This window comes from Protopterus annectens, chromosome 6.part0, assembly GCF_019279795.1.
Source record: "Protopterus annectens isolate FY-2018-M chromosome 6.part0, PAN1.0, whole genome shotgun sequence".
In the NCBI taxonomy this organism is placed as follows: Eukaryota; Metazoa; Chordata; order Ceratodontiformes; family Protopteridae; genus Protopterus; species Protopterus annectens.
Window position 1 is genome coordinate 426935054 of NC_056737.1, and position 19758 is coordinate 426954811.

The 19758-nt window shown below is 39.7% G+C and overlaps 1 protein-coding gene across 1 annotated transcript in view; it reads left to right on the forward strand.

Annotated features, from left to right (window-relative positions):
* PIGH (phosphatidylinositol glycan anchor biosynthesis class H) overlaps positions 1-19758 on the forward strand; it is a 434798-nt gene that overhangs the window by 35115 nt on the left and 379925 nt on the right. The window lies entirely within an intron of this gene.

The window sequence follows — 19758 nt, forward strand, 5'->3', positions numbered from 1 at the left end:
TCTGCTCATTTTTAACTGCAGCAAGTTTACATTTTCAAGGTAGTCCTAAATAGTTTTTCAATTTCCTTTAGTTTTATGTTTTTGAGCATACAAATATACGTAATACTCTTTAAAACATGTCTAAAAATTTCAAGAGCATGTAGTTAAAACACCAGCTTGGAAAAGTCTCTCATTTTAACCACTTCTGTGTGTTGTCTGCTGTCTCATTCTCTGTGATCTACGTGTATTTTCGAAGTTACTATCACTTATAGCCGTTTTCTAAATTCAGTGTGTCCCTACAAATGTCCATTCATCCCATGGTAAGACTTTAATCTGAAACACCATCTGTCTGGTTGGTGATAGCCCAAGTGGATACAAAAGATTCTAGTTGTTAAAAAAGAGTAGGGGTAGTTTCTTGGTGCCTTGGCCAAATTTCCCCTTGTAGAAATACCAACTCGAGTCTCACCTGAAAAGAGGCCACCAGCCTAGTGGGATTAACCCGGTCAAAAAAGTATAAAAAATAAAATAAATAATATCTAATTTTTTTCTTTGTTTGAGCTAGCTTTTTGATAGTATCAAATTATGTTCTTTTATTTCAAGTAAATGGTCATATCTCTGGAACCGTAAGGGATACTAAAGAATTGTAAATGGCAAACTCTTTAATACAAACTATTTATTTTTAGAGTGGTAGTATTATTTAGGTCCTAGGTGTTAAACTGGATATTTTAAGTCACAGTAAATACAGTAACTATTGTGTGTGTAATATTTTATAAATAGCTTACAATATCTCTGCAGCTACTCAAATTACACACACAATGTCAGCTGCATTTTGCTCATCCAGTTGAGAGATTTCATACGAAGTCAAACAATTCTGTCTGTGCTTCTTGGTTGTTGAGGTATTTAGAAAAAAGATATAATTTATGACAATATAAATGTTATATGAACAAAAATGAAAATCTCTCTTTACCTGCACTAGACAGAGGCCAGATATTAATATAGCTGCTTTTACCATTGTGCAAGTTTTAAGATGAAATCCTTTAATGATTTGTATGTGTCATGGTTTTGGAATTATTATTTCAAATATCAACAAGCAATATTTTAACTCGTAAAGGCATCAGTAGGATGTAACTGTAGAAACACCGAGAGGCATCACTTGGTTGTAATGAGTTACTGTAACCACATTTACTTGTGCTGTGCAAAAAAAAAAATCCTTTCCCTTTCTCAGGAAATACTAAACTTTCCATTTATTATTGGAGTATCAGAGATATTAAGTTGTTACATTTCATGGTACCATTGATATTAGTTATTAAGATCAAGTGTCCGCTTGTATTATAGATCTCTTATATGAAGATTCCTTCCACATCCCAAAAAGATGGTGCTAGGTGGGCTCCCTGACAGAAGTGAAAGACCCAGTTCAGCAAGTGCCAGCACTTTGTCCAAGTCCCAGTTTATTTTTCAAACAGCAGCAAATTTCAGTGTCATTGTTGCACATTTAAAGTGTTTTCTGCAGAGCACTTCACTCCCATCCCCCACTGTGGGGGAATGGCTAGGCTCTGCCCTCACAACTCTTCTAGTCGCATACAATAAATACAGGATTGCTGAAATCACCGGGGGGGGGGGGGCAGTTCAGGTACTACAGCCTAGGAGTTAGTACATAGTACTCACCTTTGCACATTTTGCTCCACTATTCCAATGAGTCCAGTTACAGCCCTCAGAATTTCAATAGGCATCAGGTAGGTGAATTGGTGATGCTCAGATTGCCTCTAAGAGTGCCTATGTTAGTGTTCTATGTTCAGACATGGGCTGGTATCCAGTTAGAGATGGTTTCCTGTCTTATGCATCTTCTTTGAGGTGTAGGCTTTAGCTGTCTGTAATCCTGAGTTGGTTAAAGCAAGTAGTAAAAGTGGAAATATAGTTATAAAGAATATGCATATCTGATTTGTGTAAACTTGGGCTAAAGCATTTAATAAGCTTAGGTTAAAGTCTTAAATGAAGTATCACAGGTCAGACCTATGTGCTTCTATGTTGAAAACTAATGAGAATATTTTGAAGTTAGCACAGTGTCTATAAAGTGTAAAGAAATGATTTCTACCTCCTACAGTTTTTATTTGCCCGTATCATACTTGGCTTTTGCCTTTTTGGGGGGAGGAGATCAAGTTATGAGGCAGTCTGCTGATGGATTGAAAATATTCCTTGTTGTTTTTCCTGTATTCTTTCCTTTACGTCCCCCTCCCTTTTTTATTTAAATAGTTAATGTTTGTAAATTGCTTAACTAGATGAAGTTTTTGTGTGTGGTGGTGGGGCAACTGGATAAGGCATAGATGTGTATAATGATCCCTTTGGAAAGTTTTGATGTCAGGTGGGAACTGTCCCCATATGCAGGGGAAGCTGCAAAGAAAACCATTTCACCTTTTTTGGAGGTTAACTGTAGGTCTGTTTAGTTATGCTGGGTTGTTTTTTAGTGCTGGAGAGGGTATTGTGATTGAAGGAATCTGTTTTTGGCCAGTGGTGGAGAGTGTCATCTAAACAGTGGTTAGTGAATCTGTTTGCATTGAAGTATTGGAAGATTATGTTGTAAAATGAATGTCAATGTGGGTGGTCAAATGTTCAATTAGTTGCATGTGTTTAATATCTGCAGAGGCAATTGAATAGTCACTTGACTGCAAAATTCTAGTATTACTTTGTGTTAGATTGCAGTACAATGGGGAGTGGGAATTTGCTCTTTCTCTGCTGTTGTGCAGTATTGGTACTGGTATGTGTAAGTAGCAGGGTGTGAGGGTGCATGGGAGGCTTGTCTCCTGTAAGAAATACTTTATAGCAGATTATTGTGTCAGTTCAAATAACACGTTTTGATCTGGTTAGCCCAATCAATTTGTTTTCGAACATTTGTTTGATTAGATGAAGCGCATTCAGTGAGATGCATTTATTGGGGGGGGGTGGTAGTCAGGAATTATGAAGCAGTTGATTTGTTCGAGAACTGCTTGTGAGTGTTTTTTTGTCGCTGGGGGGACCCTTACTAAATAGCGGTTGATTGTATGCCATATCGTGCATCAGACTACATATGCTGTACATGGTATAGCTTGAAAAGTTAGTGTGGTAATTTAGTGAGATATTAAGTATTTTTGTTTGTGTCTGAAAGAGTTGAATTACTTGTGGAAAGAGTAGGAACTGGGTTTATTCCAGTGTAGAGGAATTGTATTGTCTAAATTTATTACCTCCTGCTCGGTCTTTGGAGAAGTACTGTGGTATTTTGAGTTTTTGCAAGATGTCAGATGCTTTGATTTACTTTTGAGGAACTGGTTTTATTTTTATATCCCTTGTTATAAACTATTCAGAGCCAGTGGTGAAGTCACCTGAAAGATGGATTTTATGAGGTTCTTTCCCGATTTAGAAAATTACCAAGTATCATGTAATTGTTGCTTTTATTAGGAAAGTTTGAACTTAGACTAATATATGGCAGTAATATGATGTGAAGTGAATTGGCAGCTGTGCGATAGGAGTATTTTTATTTTGCCAGAGACGGTCGGTGCAGAGCAAGTTATTTGATATCTATAAAAACGATGGCTGAGAGTATAGCTGGCCACAGTACTCTGGTCACATTAACGATGAAGAGAATCACTGTGAGCTTTTGATTGTCTCCTGTAGTAAAGGCATTAGGCTTTTGCTTGGTGCCATTCTATTTTACTCTGCTGTTATAGTTGAAATAGATGTTAAGCCAAAAAAGTGACTTGGGATAACCCTGTAGTATTGAATACATTTTTGCCTGTGATTACTACTTCATTCATCTTTAACATCTGTAATTTTGTAGACCATTACAAATAAAGTGTACTGCTTCATACTACTTACTTCTAAAAGGGAACTTCATGGTACTATTTAGCAAAAGTAGACTGTCTTCCAGGTAGGGATGGAGAAAACTTCCTGTTAGTGTGAGTGAAGACTTCCCATACAAACTCCAATTACTGGACCACTGGTCTCTGGTGGCATACAGTCGTTGCATTTGAAGCATTGCCTGCAACCTGTGCTGTAGTCTGAGTGAATTACTGGCTTACACTGGGCTAAGTAGCAGACTAGTCAAAAGCAATATGAAGAGTGCAGATGTTGCTTTCCTCCTTCATTAAGGGTAAGCAGCATCCTGAGTCTGTTCAGATCTGCTTAATACCATTGTGTAATATCCAGATGGATGCAATTTCTTCATTCGCCATGTCTGATATGGTACTACTTGGTCATATAATTAATTCGTCGGTACACGTCTGAATTGTAAACTAGGCTTGTCTTTGCTACTTCCATTGTAATAATTTTATACTTTGTAGTAATGTATTGTACTGTAGACTGCATTTGGGAATATATATATATATACACATTATTTCTTTAATGTTTGTGTGTGGGTATATATATATATTTGTATATGTGTGTGTGTGTGTATGCAGATATATATATATATATATATATATATATATATATATATATATATATATATATATATATTATCTGTGCATGTGTGGGGTTTTTTTTGTGCGTGTAAGTGGTTGTAATACTTTTGAGCGAAACACAAGTCAACTTGCTTTGGTCAACAGAAAGAGATGGTCATCAGGTATTTGAGATTGACAATCCCTGGGTAGGGGAATATGCCCTATCCCCGAGAATTGTGCTATCTTGGAGTTGTTATATATAATTAGTTGGGGAAGTGGATGTGGCTTGCCTAACTACAAAAACACTTGCTTTTTATTTTGCGTAGTCGCCTGTTCAAGTTTTATTGACAGTTATGCTTCAGTTCATCAGTAATAGAGTTTCTGCTCTTTTTACTTTTGTATTTCATCCAGAGGGCATCACCAGTCTGCAACATCCTCTTTGTGCATGCCAAACTGTCATTCTCTTACACTTTTCATTCACTTGCATTTTCACCTGCCCTTAACATCTCCTTGTTTTGATCAGAAAGCTCTGTCTGCCACTCATTGGGAACCTCAACAGGAAAAAGAAAAAAAAATGAACATCTTTCTTTCTGTAAACATACATATTTTAGAACCCCTCTCTTTATTTGTTATTGTGGCTTATAAAGTAAGTTGACATACCTGGCAGTCTTACTTCATGTAATTTTCCCTCCATATTGGTATTTATTCCATCTTTTTCTATCCATGCAATATATTGTAATTGTTTTTTTTTTTTTACCAGCCCATACAGCCCATCTTGCTCATGTACCACCTCATATTCACAACCGTACAACTAACACGGAGTGAGGAAACATTAAATCACTTTTTTCAGTGTTGTAGTTTCAAGATTGCTTATATACCTGCCTGTCACCATCAGTCTGTAAAGCAGAATTGGAGCAACTGGCCATCTGTTTGCATCGTACATCTCCACTGTCCCTGTACTCTCTCTCACATACATTTAATTCTAATGGTACACCTATCCAGATAGAGCAGCCACCACTGTCCCTGTATTCTCTCTCACATACATTTAATTCTAATGGTACACCTATCCAGATAGAGCAGCCACCACTGTCCCTGTACTCTCTCTCACATACATTTAATTCTAATGGTACACCTATCCAGATAGTGCAGCCACCACTGTCCCTGTATTCTCTCTCACATACATTTAATTCTAATGGTACACCTATCCAGATAGAGCAGCCACCACTGTCCCTGTATTCTCTCTCACATACATTTAATTCTAATGGTACACCTATCCAGATAGAGCAGCCACCACTGTCCCTGTATTCTCTCTCACATACATTTAATTCTAATGGTACACCTATCCAGATAGAGCAGCCACCACTGTCCCTGTATTCTCTCTCACATACATTTAATTCTAATGGTACACCTATCCAGATAGGGCAGCCACCACTGTCCCTGTATTCTCTCTCACATACATTTAATTCTAATGGTACACCTATCCAGATAGAGCAGCCAGTAGTTTAATATGATATACAGCCTTAAAGTTAGTTGACCTTTCCTTCATTTCATTATTTTCTGTAATGAACTTGCTTTCCATTTTTGTATCTTAATACTACAGATGCTGCTTTTGAGTTCCTCTCATCCCGTAAACACTTTTTACATCTAGCTTTCATTTTCATATAATATCCAGTCATTCATACCATCAACTTATAATTCACTTGTATAATTTGAAATCAATAATAGGCCGGTGTTGAACATACATTTCTGTTGAGGTACTCAATCACTTTCACATGACACATTTCAGTACAGAATAGTAATCTTTATTGCAAGGAGAAACACGTTCATGTGAGACTAGGATATTGAGGTCCTGTCTCCGTAAACTATAAATTCATGGAATTTTTATACTTTCTTTCATTAAAAGCAGCATTATTATAATAATCGTACAACCACCACTGACCAGTTAAAAATGAACACTACAGCATTAATTTTGCTAACTAACATCTCCTGACTCAGTTGTTTATGACTTTCCCTATTACGCATGAGTACTGAATTCCATAATCAAACTTTTGCAGAGAACAAAACATTTTACATTTCTACCCTGTCAGCAATTACTAATACTAGGCAAGAAATTCCATTTTTGCAGTAGCAAATGTGTCCAGTAAAGTCATTGATAGTTGAAGAAGCATTACTGTAAAGGGGGTAGAAACATGTTTATTCTTTCAATTTTTAGCAAGAAAAACAAGACAAAAAGTAATAAAAAGTATGATTCCTATACCAGTGACTGATTCAGAACTTCAGTCAAATACTCCCATCATGTGCAGTAGGTATATGCATACAAACCTAGCAGTTGCTAACATTTGAAGGTCTGTGCATAAGTATGCAAGGCAGCAAAAAAAAAAAAAGGATTAAATATAGGATGCCATTCAGGTGCTTTTGATTAGATGTTAATTACATGTCTATCTCTATTTTTAGCAGTGTGTATGTCTATTAAGAAATGATTCAGTACTTAAAGTTCCAGTAGTCACAGATGATGACACGGTCAAGAGAGCAACTAATTCCTCATTTTAGATTTTATTAGTTCTTCTTGTATTGTTTTTTTTTTTCTTTTTGTTATGTATTTAACATAGTTTTTAATATATGTACACTAGTACACTAGGCACTACTAGAATTTTTATACATTTTTAACATGTTCAGATTTTTATATAAATATATATTATAGACTTATGAGTTAGTTTAGGCTATTTTAGGATATTTTACACTTTTAATAATACATGAATAAAAACTGTTTTTAATGTCATTTAATTTACATACATAACTGACGCTAAAAGAAATTGCGTTTTACTGTTTCTGTTATAAAAGAAGGGGCTTTAAAGAAGTTGTTTTCTGATGATGTCTCGGTACGTAAAGGGACGAAAAACACAGTGAATCAAGTTAAGCGTTTTAAGTATAGTGGACGTGTTTCAGCCAATTATTTTTACTGGCATTTACCTAGAACCGTGACTTGGTGGACTGCTTGAATTGTATGCTCGGCTTGACTGCACCTCCGATGGTGTTGGATATTCAAAATAATAAAAACTACAGTAACTGTCCCAATGATAAGTCCATAAGAGAAAGAAGTGTATATTGGGGCTCTAGAGGGTCTTGAAGAAAGTACAAACAAGGATGTTGAGTTGGTTGTCCATAGTTCATACAAAATCGATCACCAAAACAGTCTCTGACCAAAGACTTCAATTGCAGATAGTTTTGGCAAGGAATTTCTATTAGATAAAGCAATTTCTATGTCTGTGTTCAAAAGGCACAAGGAAACTGTAATACTGGATTGGGAAGTAAGAAGAAATGCTGTTGATGTTGAAGATGAATCACAGGAGTTTAGGTCAGACAAGGATGAAGTAGCAGAGTCACATGATTTAACGTCATGATCTGGTAAAAGGGGTAATTTAACTATATTTAGTTCTGGATCTGGTCTAGATGGTGGATATGAAATCAAGGTGGATGGCAAACAGCTCACAGTTCATTACGGATTTGGTATGGATGGCAAAACGTCATTGGCTGTCACTTCAGATACAACAATGCCCCTGGCTTTTTATCTGGTTCTGCTGCTTCATGTAGTATGATGTCAATGGAATCTAGACTGTACTCATCACAAGGGAGGGTCTCTTGACATATGAGACGTAGATCCAGGTGGAGAAGCTATCACCAGGGATAGCAGTAGCATTTGTGAGCAAAACAAAGTATGGTCCTTTCCATCTGGGGCTAAGTGAGTTTCTTCTGGACTGTACTTCAGTGAAGAGAAATTCTTCTGGTTGCAGGTCATGATGGCCCTTTTCTGTGGGTGGTTGGACTGCATGCAGAACAACACACTGGTATTTCTGCAAAATAGAGCAGAGAGATTTGTAGTACCAACGAACAGATTCATCAACTTCTTCGTTATAAATTTTTGCAGAGGGGTGTAGTAGGCAGTGTCATGGGTTTGCGTATGAGAATGTCATGAGAGGAAAATTTTCTAGTAGCACTAACTGCACATCTTGTACTAAATAAAACTAAAGACAAAGCTTCTGGCCACTTAAGGCCAATTTCCTCCCAAACTTTAGCTAACCTAGTTTTCAGTGTTTGATTGGCTGTTTCCACTATTCCTGGAGCATGTGATCTATAGGGACAATGAAACTGTTATTTGACATTCAGGATTCTGCAAATTTGCTGTATCACTTCACTAGTAAAATGCATGCCCCTGATCAGATTGTATACAACAGAGAACACCAAATCTAGGAATTAACCCAGTCAAAAATGTCTTTGCTACAGTGTTTGCATTGTTTTTCACTCAAGGATATGCTTCTACTCATCCAGAAAAAATGTCGACCACAACTAACACATATCTAAATTTCTGCACTTGAGGAAGTTCAGTGAAGTCCCACTGCAGATAACAAATGGTCCAAAGGCTTTAAAAATTATTTTATTAGTGCATTTTTGCCCAAATGAAAAGTTAGATTAGGCTTTTACCAGTTGATTTAAGAATTTTTTGGGGGGGCTATGAATTGACTGACCAGATGGTGCCATAAAAGGTCCGGAGAGCAACTTAAAAAAAGGCAAAATTATTTTTCTTTGACTGCTGCAAAAATATAACCTGAAAAGGGTAAAACAATGCATCCTGACTTGCTGTCATATCTGCAAAAGTTTTACCCTTTGTCCCAAATGAGTTGTCTTATGTGCGGCACAATTTACCACATCTACAGTGGATATAAAAAGTGTACACACCCCTGTTAAAATGCTAGGTTTTTGTGATATAAAAAAATGAGACCACAATAAATCATTTCAAAACTTTTCCCACCTTTAATATGACCTATAACCTGTACAATTCAATTGAAAAACAAATCTGTTAGGGGAAAAATATAAAAAATAAAAAAAGTACAGTAGGCTGGTTGCATAAGTGTGCATGCCCTTAAACTAATACATTGTTGAAGCACCTTTTGCTTTAATTACAGCATTCAGTCTTCTTGGGTACACATCTGCACTCAAAGAGACTCTGATTAACCCCAAATAAAGTTCAGCTGTCCTAGTAGGATGTTCCTGATATTTACTCAGTTGCCTGCTGCAGAAAAAGCCGTGGTTCGCAGAGAGCTTACAAAGCATCAAAGGGATCTCATTGCTGAAAAGTATCAGTCAGGAGAAGGGTACAAAAAAATTTCCACAGCATTGGATATATCATGGAACACAGTCATCAAAAAGTGGAGAAAATATAGGACAACAGTGACGTTTCAAATAACTGGGCATCCCTCCAAAATTGATGAAAAGACCAGATGAAAACTGGTCAGGGAGGCTGCCAAGAGACCTATAGCAACACTGAAGGAGCTGCAGGAATTTCTAGCAAGTACTGGTAGTGTACTACATGTGACAACAATCTCCCATATTCTCCATATGTCTGGCCTAAGGGGTAGGGTTGCAAGGCGGAAGCCTTTTCTTACACAGAAAAAAACTCCAGGCCCAGCTAAAAGTTGCAAATTAATACATAGTCTCCCAAAAGCATGTGAAAAAATGTGTTATGTCTGATGAGAACAAGGTTGAACTTTCTGGCCATAATTCTAAAAGTTACGTTTGGTGCAAAAACAACACTTCGCATCACCAAAAGAACACCATCCCCACGGTGAAGCATGGTGGTGGCAATATCATGCTTTGGGGTTGCTTTTCTTTAACTGGAACTGGGGCTTAAGTCAAGGTGGAGGGAATTATGAACAGTTTCAAATACTAGTCACTTTTGGCCCAAAACCTTCATGTGTCTGCTGGAAAGATGAAGAGGAATTTCACCTTTCAGCACAATAGTGACCCCATGCATACATCCAAATCAGCAAAAGAATGGCTTCACCAGAAGAAAATTAAAGATGTTCTTCGTGTTTCACTGTTGCAGTTATCACATTTGGGTTATCTGCTTGCAGGTAGCCCTCAGTCGGCCTGATTATCAAAGTCTTGGGTCCTGCGTCGGTTGCTGTCTCATCTTCCATGACATCTGGTTGTTAGGGGTATAAAGCATGCAGCCGATGCTATTACATCAGTCTTTCTTGCCATGCGGTGCCCGAAGCAAAAGCAGTTCGCAAGTGCCGGGCGGCCGATTCCTGAAATATTCGTTTTTGAGTTTTAGATCCGAAGTCTTCAATTAAAAGCTAAGTACCCCGTTGGGGATCCTTTTTCTTGCTCTAAACCGATGTCAGTAAAAGTTAACAATTGTATTTCTTGTGGAAAGCAAATACCTCATAAAGATTTTCATTCGTACTGCATTCCTTGCCTAGGCCCCAGACCACGACGTACCTCGCTGTTGGTTTTGTGCCTTATTCAAACCTCATAATATTCGTCGTCAGTTCATTTTTGCATCTAAATATTTTGGTACTCTGTTCAATTATCCTGGAATGGCTTCAGTAAGCCACCCGATTACTGATGTTCCGAAAAAATGCAAAGATAAAGACAGAGACAGACTGCATAGATCCAAAGCTGCCACCAACGCTTTTCCTAAGCTAGTCGCCAGTTCTCCAATACTCAGGTGCTTTCGCAGCCCCTGATACCCGCTACGTCAGATTCGCATGCCTCTACTGAGACCCATTCAGAGTCTGCTATGCCGCGAGATGCTTCTTCAACTGTGGAACCTGCGGATGTCTCTACCTTGGATGTGTCTGGAGCCGCTGTGCAGGCACTGGCTTCTGAGGGTGTATTCAGGCCTACTGACTTGCATATTAAACCAACACCATCTTCTTCTTCAAGGCCTAAAACTCGACCCATGCCTAAAAAACCAACGCCCAGACCGCATGGTCAGGCCCCTATGCCTAAAAAAGAAATTATAAGAGTGACTGAAGACCTTATTACTTTAATCAGGGGAAGCCACCCTTCTCCCGTTAAGAGACCTAGGACTGATTTTCCTTCTGATCAGGATTCTGACATTTCTGTTTTCTCTGATGACCAGGACCTGCCCTTATCTACCTATGAGGATTCTGATGCAGAGGACTCCATTCATAGGTAGGTACTGGGCTATCTGCCAGAAGGCATATATTAGCCCAGCCACATTGTGCGGTATTCACCGCCCCTTTGGTTAGTTCCCTAGGCCCTTGATCTAGCAGTTAGTACCCTTGGCCCCTATCTAGTAGGGCTGTTAGTATGATCCCTGGTGTGAACTTTCTGTTACCCATCCACTCGTCAAGGTTCCTTTTGAAGAGTGATAGTGAGGGGCTCTGTCTTATGTAGATCGGGACCTTGTTCCATAGCAAGGGAAGTCTTTGTAAAGGGAATCTATCCCTCCAGCATGTTCTAGTCATTGTTGTGCTGAGGGTTATATCCCTAGAGCGTGTAGCTCGAGTGGATTTGGTTTTGCTAAGATGGAGCATGTTCAACAGTTCTGGGTTGGACATGGCTCTGTATGTTAGACAGAGATCCCCTCTGAGAAGGCGGTATGCAACAGAGAAAAGCCTTAGTTTTTTCAATCATGCTGCATAGGGCAACTGTTTGAGGCCAGTAATCCTCTTTTAGTGAGGTACCTCTGTGGTCTTTCCAGCTGCTGGAGATGTCTAGCCAGGTACATTCCAATTGGTGCATTGTACTCAATAATGGGTCTGATGAGGGAAGAGTAGTGGGGCACCATTACATCCTTAGATCTTGATGCGAACCCTTTCGTGATCAGATGGGTCACATAGAAGGATTTTCTAACCACCTTGGCAACATGGTTATCAAATGAAAGCTGACTATCTACTTGGGTCCTTAGATCCCTTATTACTACTTCAGATTTCAGGGGGTTACCTCCTATGTGGTAGTTCGCGGGTACTCTGATTTTCCAAAGGGGATTACTATGCATTTTTTAGCATTTAGCTTGAGACCATGGCTTTGACACCATGCATCAGTCTCATTAAGGCCCTTCTGGAGGATATCCATGTCGGCCGGAGACTCTGTTATAGCACCCAGTTTGCAGTCGTCCGCAAACTTGGTCAGCCACAGCCTTTCAGTGCTTGCCTGTACTTCTGAGAAGTATATGCCAAACAGGAGGGGCCCCAGGACAGAGCCCTGAGGCACACCGCTCATTACTGGTCTGGATTCGGACATAGATCCTGCTACTCTTACTTTGTGGGATCTGTTTGAGAGCCAGTTTGCGATCCATCTTGTGATGTAAGGGTTTATGCCCAGGTTGGTGAGTTTATCAATAATACCTGAATGGGGAATGGTGTCAAATGCTTTAGCAAGGTCAAGGTAAGCCATGTGTACCTCCTTTCCCTTATCTATAGCCTGAGTAACTGTCTCAAAGAAGTCCACCAGGTTTAGGAGGCATGATCTGCCCTTGACGAAGCTGCTCTGCTTCCCCTCCAGAGGATTTCTCTTTTGGTGAAACCTTGCATATTCTTAGGGAGCATTTTCCGCTGGGAAAGCCAGGATTACTCTGACTCCAAAAAGAGGCTTAGGGAATTCTTACTCCTACTTCAACACAGACCTTTAGCCATCCCTCCTGTACTGGACATTGTAGATGATGCCTTATCGGAATCTAGCCTGGTCCCTGACTCTTTACATCCTGCTCCCAGAAAACCTGACAGGTATTACAGGGTACCTGATTCTCACAAGTTTCTCTTTAAAAGTCCTACTGTGGATCCTGAGACCATTTCACAGGGTCCCAAGGGCATTAAGGCTACTACTGCCAAAAACCATACCCCCTCTGATAGAGATTCCAGGGGCCTGGATAGATGGGGTAAGAAGGTATACAGTTCTGCAACTTTGGCCATTAGGGCCTTAAACTGCCAGTTTCATATTTTAAAGTATCAGCAACATATTATTGGATTGCTTAAACAGAAAATGATGTTGATTCCTGACTGTGCTGAAAACAAAGAATTACAGGATTTAATGCATTCTGCTGAACAAGTTGGAAAACATACTTTGCAATGTGGTTTTGATTCATTAGAGGCATCTTGCAGGGCTGCTGTCACTGGGTCTGTACTTAGAAGGCATGCTTGGCTTAAGGAGCAATCTTTGCCAGATCATGTTAAAGCTAAATTACTAGATGCTCCCTTAAATCAAGATCACCTATTTGGCAACAAAGCAGAAGTACTACTTAAAAAAATGGAGGAAAAACCTAAATCTATGCAAACTGTTAAAGAATTCCTGCAGGTACAGCCTCCCAGATTTAGCAGACATTGGCCTTCTAAGAATTGGTCCTTTCCTGCCTCTTCCAGGCCTTCTCAGTCCAAACCCAGAACCAGCAGAACACCCAGGCTCCAGTCCCAAGGTACTCACAGGCCTAAGCAGTGGGGGGCTCCCACTTCCAAAGCTGGAAGTAGTAAGACACCCCCCCCTATGGTAAACTGTCACAATGACTTAACTTTAAACCTTCCTAGCCTTGCTCGACTGACTATTCCTTTAGGGGGAAAGATCGCCCTGCATGCAAAAAACTGGGAACTCATTACCCAAGACAAATGGGTGTTAAATACTGTTTCCCAGGGATACAGTTTCCACTTCCACTCCTTACTAATGCCAAATGGTTGGCCAGACCTACCCCCAAATCAGTGGGCAGAGGCTCAAAGACACGTTATCTCTCTCCTAAGCATCAAGGTTATTCAACCTGTCCCAGAAGAAGAATGGGGGCAAGGTTTTTACTCAAGACTTTTTCTGGTACCCAGAAAAGACAATTCCTGGCATCCTGTTCTGGACCTGTCTATCCTAAACACCTTTTTGAAAATCCCAAAATTCAAAATGCTAACTCTTCATCAGCTGCTTCCCATGGTAGGCAATAATGCCTGGTTAGCAACACTGGATTTAAAGGAAGCCTACCTGCACATCCCAATAAGGGAATTTTGAAGAAGATACCTATGCTTCAGAGCAGGCTACATACACTATCAGTTCTCTGCACTGCCCTTTGGTTTATCTACTGCGCCCAGGGTATTCACAAAGTGCCTAGCTCCAGTCATTGCATTTTGCAGGCAAAGAAATATTCAAATATACCCATACCTGGACGATTGTCTAATTCAGGCAGAAAGACAGGACATTTTATTAAATCATCTGGCATTTGTAAAGAATTGCTTAACTTCTCTGGGGTACACCATAAACGTAAAGAAATCACATCTAGTACCCAGTCAACAAATTGTTTCCTGGGGAAAGCTTGAATACAACTTACCAGATGGGCCTACCTCACGCTAGAGAAACAAGTTCATTTGACAGCCTACTTCAAACTACTGGCCACAAAGACCCAGCTATCTGCAAGGAAAATACTGCAGTCCCTGAGGGTTCATGTCCTCTTGTATTCTACTGATTCCATTTGCAAGACTGCATATGAGGAAACTACAATGGTATCTAAAAAGCCTATGGTGTCAGCATTCTCAGGACCTATAATCAATGATTCCTATCATACCTTGCCTAAAGATAGAGTTCCTTTGGTGGGCAGAGGCCTGCCGCCAAAACAAGGGACTGCCATTCACTCTACCCCCTGCTGCCCAAACCTAACAAACAGACGCATCAGACTATGCATGGGGGGCTCACTTGGCAGGGCAGTGCATTCAGGGCAAATGGAACCCAAATCAAATGCACCTGCATATCAATCAAAAAGAAATGTTAGCTGTACAGAATGCTCTGACAGCCTTCAAGGACCACATTCTTCCAGGACAATAATTGGTAAAGACGGATGACACCACAGTTATGTGGTACATAAACAAGCAGAGGGGAACCCACTCATACCCTCTCTGCAGACTAGCCATGGCTCTGTGGAACACAGCCTTGATCTACCAAGTGCACCTACAAGCTCAATTCCTGCCAGGCAAACTAAACACACTGGCAGACCTAAGCAGAAATCTCATGGACCCACACGATTGGAAACTGGAACCAAAGATATTCAACATGTTGATAAACAAATGGGGGAGCCCAGAGATAGACCTGTTTGCCTCCCCTTAGAACTACCAATTGGACACGTTCTGCACAAGGACCCCCCACAAACAAGCTTGGAAAGTGGATGCCCTGTCCTTCACCTGGAAAAACCTATCAGTTTATGCCTTTCCCCCTCTGCCTCTCTTCTCCAAAGTGCTACTAAAGATCAAGCAGGACAAGCCAAGGACAATACTGATTGCACCAGACTGGCCACGTCAACACTGGTACCTCAGTGTGACACTGCTCGAACCATGGCACCTGCCTCAGACCCCTGCCCTGCTGTCCCAGCAGAAGGGCCAGATTCTACACCCTCTTCTTCAAGCCCTGAACCTTGCAGCCTGGCTAATTACTTGATCTCTCTGTTACCATCACTCAGTAAGCCAGTGATGGATGTCATTCTGGAGGCAAGGAGGCCTAGTACTAGAACTTCCTATGCTGAAAAATGGAAAAGATTCTGTTCCTGGAGCCAAACTCGGGGATGGACACTACAGTGTCCAATTTACCTCATATTCTTCAATATTTAACTGAAATGCTTCACAAGGGACTTTCCTTTTCTTCCATCCAAATTCATGCCTCGACCATTTCAGCTCATTATAATACAGAACCCACCCCTCTTCTCTCATCCACTGATGAAGCAATTCCTCAGAGGGCCAAAAACCTCAGACCACCCAGGAGAGCCTCTACTCCAGCCTGGGACCTTAACTTTGTATTGGAAAAGCTCACTCTGCCTCCCTTTTGAGCCAGCTGCAAATACAGAGTTGAAATTCCTTTCTTGGAAAACAGCCTTCCTTCTAGCCATCACTTCAGCAAGAAGGGTATCTGAATTATAGGCCCTCATGGCAGTGGAACCTTTCATCGTCTTTCATGTGCACAGGGTGTCCCTCAGGACCAGTCCCTTCCTTTATGCCCAAGGTGGTATCCAGTGTGGCCCTTAATCAGTCCATTCTTTTGCCAACCTTCTTTTCTAATCCACAGAACAAAGGGGAACGAATATTGCACTCCTTGGATGTGCACAGACAACTTAGATTTTACTTGGACAGAACTAAGCCCCTCAGGAAATCTGAACAGCTTCTGGTTGCATTTGCTGCAGGGGTAGAGGGGAAGGCCATTTCAAAGCAAACCATTTCTAAGTGGATAGGCCATTGCATTCATTTCTGCTATAAGGATCATGGAAAACCTACCCCACAGGGGATAAGACCTCACTCCACCAGGGCTGCATCTACCTCTACAGCCTTTCTCAGAGGTGTCCCTACCAGGGACATCCTAGAAGCTGCTACCTGGAGTTCTGTACATACCTTCACCAAGCATTATCACTTGCCAATTTTCTCTAAATCCAGAGTTGGCTTTGCCACTGCAGTTTTGCAGGGCCTTGTAGCTGGTCCTAATGCTAACTGCCTCCTCCCATCCTTAGCTTTGGGAATCTACCCAAATGTGATGACTGCAACAGTGAAACACGAAGAACATAGTACAGTTGTGTACACTTACCATAAATGTAGATGTTCGAGTATATTCACTGTTGCAGTCCTAGTTACCCTCCCTCCAGCCTCTTGACTTCTATTGACTATACCTCTATTCTTGCATATTATGCTTAAAGCTTTCTGGTTTATTTGCTTTTTTGTTGGAGGTGTAACCTTGTATTTAATTGCTTCCCAGTATGGGGGCACCTGACATCTGGGGCAAGAAAAACTAATGTAATGGCGTCAGCTGCATGCTTTATACCCCTGACTACCTGACGTCATGGAAGATGAGACAGCAACTGACACAGGACCCAAGACTTTGATGATCAGGCCGACTGAGGGCTACCTGCAAGAAGATAACCCAAATGTGATGACTGCAACGGTGAATACACTCGAACATCTACATTTATGGTAAGTGTACACAACTGTACTTTTTGGAATGGCCCTGCCAGAGTCCAGACCTAAATTGAATAGTAAATCTGTGGGGTGACCTGAAGAGGGCTGTGCACAAGAGTTGCCCTTGTAATCTGACAGATTTGGAGTGCTTTTGCAATGAAGAGTGGGCAAATATTGCCAAGTCAAGATGTGCCATGCTGATAGACTCCTACCCAAGAAGACTGAATGCTGTAATTAAATCATAAGGTGCTTCAACAAAGTATTAGCTTAAGGGTGTGCACAGTAATGCAACCATCTTATTGTACTTTGTTTTATTTTTTATATTTTTCCCCTAACAGATTTGTTTGTTTTTCAGTTGAATTGTACAGGTTATAGGTCACATTAAAGGTGGGAAAAGTTTTGAAATGATTTATTGTGGTCTCATTTTTTTATATCACAAAAACCTAGCATTTTAACAGAGGTGTGTACACTTTTTATTTCCACTGTATCTCCCTTGGAATTAATAAGGCATCTAACAAATCATTAACAAAAACAGCATTTTTGTTAACTGTCCTTGCTGATGTTAAATAACATCTCTTTCCAAAGTTTCAAACTCATAAACTGCTCCATAAGCATAACGAGAGTCTGTAAAAATTGTTACTGACTGATCTTTGCCAATCTTATAGGCTTCAGTAGTAGCTACAAGCTCAGCTGCTTGAGCAGACACATTTCCATTTAATTGCCCAATTAACAAAATTGTGTCTTGTTTGCAAATGGAAGACTACTATTAGTTCATCATCTGTTCAAACGCACTGTCTATGGAAAGAATCAGATCTGGATTATGTAAAGGATCATCTTTTAGGTCTAATACAGGAGGAAGCACAGCGTTAATAACAACTACACAATCATATGGTTCTCCATAGTCTGCTACAGGAATTGCAGAAGCATTAAGATAGGATTAAATAGTGGATAACAACTGAGCTGCGGAAAGATATTGCATTTTGGTCTTTAACATCAAAGCTTGTACAGAATGCCGAACTGTTATGCAAGTCTTGTGCCCAAGAGTCAGTGCAGTCACCATATCTGCTAAGTGTGCTGTAGCAACCACTGCCCTAAGGCAGTGGGGGAAGGCAGGTGCTACAGGATCAAGATTTGCACCAAAATAAGCAACATTTCTATGTTGGGTAATAGTCCTAATGCTGATAACTTTTGTAGCTGTCTTACATGGATACATTACCCAGGAATGAGATTTCTCATCTTCACATTTTATAAAGTATTTACTGTTATGTTAGCTACCTGCAGCTGTGCTTTTAATCTAACTGAATTATATTTTAAGCTTCTAACTACAGATTCCTTTCCCTTATTTTTATCTTCTTCTTGCCAGTCATTAAAGGTTGATCATCAAGAGGCTGGTATCTTGTTACTCCTATGTTTCAGTTTATTTATTTTTTTAGATTTTTTTTAAATGTTCTTATCAAATGCACCTTTTTTTGGAAACCGTAAAGCGCTGTCAGATTTAATGAGCTCAGACCATTTTACCAAATAACTACAGCCATTTCTTCCATACTTATTAAACATATACTTACTTGGAGTCCCATACTCTGGCTGTTTTAAACTAATTGTACAGGCACCCATTATAGCAACCCACTCTCATACCAAAGGGATAGAGAAGAGGCTGTAATCAGGGTCACTCACATTTCCAATGATGGAAACCTCATTGGTCCTTTAATTTATATTTGATTAGAACACACCCACACTCCTGAGAAGTATACTTTGTCCATCTGACAAGGATATTCTGTCCTTATGTTGATTAGACCCCACTAGACACAATTAAACAAGTATATGCTGTTAGCATGGGTGATTCCACATGCATCTAGTTTTCCAGGCGATATAGTTTGCCTGCTATCCAAGTACACAAAGCACACAATACTGGGTTTGTCTCCTAATCGATTTTTGAGACTAGCATCATTCATTAATACATCCCATGTTTTCATGCAAATATTCCTAATGACATTGCTATCATCACTAAAAGCTGTGATGAAAGCGTTGGCGTACGTATTACTCTCTTTATTGGAAAATTCACAATTTCCATCAGATATCTCCAGAACAATATCAGAGTCATTTGCTTCAATTGGATCCAAATTAAACCTATCTAATATATATTATATTAGAAAAACTTGGGTTCAAGAGGGGTAGAAAATGGCCTTTAATTCTCTTTTCTGTTACTTCTACCATAAGTTCAATGAAAAAAGGCTCCAGATAACCTCGATTCAAGAACATGGTTTTTAACAATTCACATTCTTCCACAAATTCTGACCAGTCTGTGACTATATGAGCATCTTGGACTAATTGTCCTTTTGCAATGACTCGTTTTTGGAAAATTGGATGATTACTTTGAAAATGAAGAAACTAATTTGAATAGGTTGGCTTTCGATGTACCTTAGATAACAGTCTGTATTTTTTGTTATCCTTCCTTAATAATACATCTAAATAAGCAATTTGCAAACAGTCAGCTACATGAGTAAAGTGAAGAAAATTTGTTATTATTATTATTAATGTAGAATATAAAAGAAATGATTTCATTATTGTCCCCAGAACATAAGATACAAATATCATCTTGGTATCTAAGATGCAAGTCACAACAAGACAAATAAGGTGAGTTTAGCAAATATTTATATTCCCACATAATC